The sequence below is a fragment of the Choristoneura fumiferana genome, chromosome 27 (genome assembly GCF_025370935.1).
Source record: "Choristoneura fumiferana chromosome 27, NRCan_CFum_1, whole genome shotgun sequence".
Lineage (NCBI taxonomy): Eukaryota > Metazoa > Arthropoda > Insecta > Lepidoptera > Tortricidae > Choristoneura > Choristoneura fumiferana.
Window position 1 is genome coordinate 7724397 of NC_133498.1, and position 4158 is coordinate 7728554.

Here is a 4158-nt window from a genome sequence, read left to right on the forward strand (position 1 = left end):
TAATGTTATTTATTATTGATGGAGCGAAGCGTATGCTGGCGGCAACAAATCACGGTGTTAAATAGCTTATCGACAAATTGTTTCGTTATCGAATGATAAATTGATAATTATGATACTTACGGTAATTCGTTATTACAATAGAAAAGGGTCAGTTGTATGTTTGTGTGAAAATTATAGGTAGGTATCTATTGTTAAAGACAAACCGGGAAAGAGCGTGTCGGACACGCTCGAAATAGGGTTCCGTAGCTATTACAAAAAAAAAAGTAGTATTTTAATATTTTTCTAAGGATTTCGTATTTTGTACGGAATATTCCAAGATTAAGTATATTTCATTTATTTTCATCATAAAAAATCACCCCCCCTTTACGTCTATGGAGAATCTAAAAAAAAAATTTTTAATTTTTAATTGTACCATTTTGTCAACATACATACATAAAATCACGCCAAAAAAGACAGACAGACAGACATGGCGAAACTTTAAGGGTTCCGTTTTTGGCATTTTTGCTACGGAACCATAAAAATGTGGAAAAGTCACGTTGCTCGCGGGAACTATAATGTACTAGCGTTTAGGTACCCGCCGTTTCGCACGCATACAGCACATACATTACACACAGCATTAAAAACAACGCGGGGGCATTAGATACAGCAGTTGAATTGAAATTCCGGGATTTTACAAAATTTCCGTGTGAATTCCCTAAATTTACATCGTGGTTTTCATCGACGTTGCATTAAAAACAAGCGTGTCAAATTTCATGAACCTGAAACCCAGACGATGAGTTCGAAACGCGTAGTGTGTATGGTAGTTGATGTGTAGTTCTTACAGTATGGAGGCGAGGCACACACATTGGTTGTTTTGACATACCTATAGAAAGAAAGGAAGAAAGAAAATATTAAATATATTGACCCGGATAACTCACGTCTTAAAGTAAATCGAGTTTAGCTCGACATGTTTCGGGCTAATCCGTAGCCCTTCATGTCGAGCTAAACTCGATTTAAGACGTGAGTTATCCGGGTCAATATATTTAATATGAGTGAGTCTCACGGTAGTTTCATGTTCAAGAAAGAAAATAATTTATTTATAACAGCAGTGACACATTACACAGGTTAGAAAACTTTAATCTAACCATTTAAACCGATTTTGATGAAACATATCTAAGAACCATGGCTAGAAAACCTGATTTAAAATAAAAAAACCGCATTCAAATCGGTCCACCCGTTTAAGAACTACGGTGCCACAGACAGACAGACAGACACACAGACACACATAGCGGTCTCATCTTTTGACGTCGGGGGTTAAAAAGATCATAGAGAACTTCAATCGGTTGAAAATTGGATTTATAGTGATTTTTTGAAAAATCTAATACTTCTGTTCCTCAAACGCTTTTCTCTACGCAGCAAGTCTGGCGCTGCGTGCGTGTGATGTCACATGCAATGCAAGTATGTCTTTCTCTGTCTAATCTTGAATTTCAAACCTTTATAACTTTGTTATTTGTAAAGGTAGCTTAAAAATGGTTTCTCTATTCGATAACAGGTACTGTGAAGTTTTAATTTATAAAAAAACAGTTAAAACCTTCGCAAAACGACAAATTCAATTAATAGTTTCAGGAAAAGCCATTTTTTTTATTTGGATTTATTTATAAATTTGAACCCACTTTAAGATGGAATTATATCAACTGAATGATTGTTTTTACGCCTATCTTATTCTAATACATATATCCAGTAGCTAGGTACAAAGATTAGGTAAGCATTGTGTTATCTTTGTGATTAGACATTTCATAGGTTTTCATAGAACAGATTTATCAAAGGATGGCCAATACTTTTCATTCTATTTTCAACCGTAGTCACAGTTGCCTTTAAACCTGATTTAAACTTATCAAAATTGAGGTGTCAACGACTAGCACTTGGCACTTTGCAGCGACCCTAGCGCCACCTAGTCATGAAATAGAGAAACTCTACATTCTACACCCACTTCCGACGCTCTTCCTTCGGACTTCGGCAAAGAGTATTGTAATGTAAGTATAGGAATAGGTCCCAGCAGGGCTACTACGAAACTCGAAACTCGCTCTTGTATTAAATAGTACAAGTGTCAGAGGGACCGCACGACACGAACTTTGAGTTTCGAGTTTCGTAGTAGCCCTGCTGCTTTAAACTTATCAAAATTGAGGTGTCAACGACCACTAGCACTTGGCACTTTGCAGCGACCCTAGCGCCATCTAGTCATGAAATAGAGAAACTGCTGCACTACATTCTACACCCACTTCCGACGCTCTTCCTTCGGACTTCGGTCCCTAGGCATAACACCCGCCTGGCGAGAGCTCTATTGTGGCCTAGCTAGACAAACGTGCTCTAAAATTCATTCAAAATATTGAGCAGATGTTTGAGCAATTTGGTGTAAACATCCTTATATAGGTTTCTTATTGTCACCGTATCAATGTCCATGTACTTACGACATCAACATATTGAAGTCGTGCTTAGTCATTGGTCTTTATCGATGTCGAATAAGATCTCAAAACCTACATCGGGGTACTTACACGAAGTGCCTCAACCATGCGCTGAATATTCTGTACCCTTAGTGGTAGCGTTCGCGTTAAAACAAAATCTCAATTTATATGGAAACACGAACAGCGCCTCTAGCGGAACGATTGCGATGTTTGTGTTTCCATACAAATTGAGATTTTAACGCGAACGCGATCGAGACGTATTTTGTAACCGAAAACTTACACTAAGGGTACTGGATAAATTTTGGTCGAAATTCTTTTCGTTGTCTTGTATTCGTCTCTTGTAAAATGTGACGGAGCAGAGTTTTTTGTATGGTTCGTACTTATTTTTGATTTTTCTCTAGTTAATTTTTTTTTTGTTTTTATAGTCTATTTTTGGAGGTCCTTTTTATCACTTTTTTTTAAGTAGGCATTTTTGTTTTTAAGTAAATAAAAAACTGTGTCGCTTTCTTTAGGACCTAAATTACGAATTACGACTATGTCTATTACAATAAATAGGTACGTTTGTATATATTTTTCTCTTTAATTAGTTAACCGTAAAAGACAAACATAATAATGGCAGCACTATTTTTTTTTTTTCTTTTTATGGCGTTTGTCCAATGGGACAATTTTGCCAGCGTCAAGGTTGAGAGCTACAGATGATACTCGATCCGTCGTTTTTTTTTACATAAACAAAGTAGGTACGGCGCTGTGCTGTCAAGTGACCGGTAGGGTTAGTTCGGGGTACCTACAACAACAACAACAAAAATTGTTAACTACTTATAGACATATACTGGTTAGATAGAACAAACAAAGTTATTTGTACAATGCAATGAAAAGTATTTTGACCCTTTTATGCGAATGTAAGGTAGGTAATGAAACATCAAGAAGTAGGTACTTAATGAAATGTCGAAGCGGCATCGATTATAGTATTATAGGTAGTGCCACCAAAGTGAGGTCACGCACACTAGAACATTTCATGTATTTAATATAATGTTTTAGACTATCGCGGCATTACTATTTTTATGATTTAGGTAAATTCGGGTTTTGTTCCACGTACCTTGTAGGTACCTTGATTTTAGAGAAGCTCAAGACACAATTAAGACTTGTGTTGTCGTCTCGAGATCATGGCGCATGCAACTGTACCGAATTATCAAGCTAAAACGGAACAAAACCCGAATTCAATTCAATTACATTTTTGGGATTATTAATATTAAAGTCTGGTGTCAACTATTGCTGCAACCGAAACTATTATGTTGTACCTGTGTGTGTACCTAATCATTCACTTCAACTCTCGTGGCACTACCTATATACACTCCTATTTACATACGGTCAAAAAACATAACCCCTTTTTCGGGTAGTTTTGTAAAAAGGTAAAGCATTTACTTGGTCCACCATTCCTATACGACTTTTAGCTTTTAAACAACCTACCAAAGTTTGATTGGTAAGCTATGGTAACGACCCTCACGCCACCTAGTCTGAAACAGAGAAACTGCTGTGTTCTACATCGCGCTATCGAAGTTTCTCAACTCGCACGCATAAATATAACAGCCGACGCCCTTCCTTCGGACTTCGGTCCACAGGCATAACACCCGCCTGGTGAGAAATCTCTCAATTGTATCTTCACTATACAAGGTATGAAGATACTAAATTAAATCAGAGAGAGCACGCACATGTATGG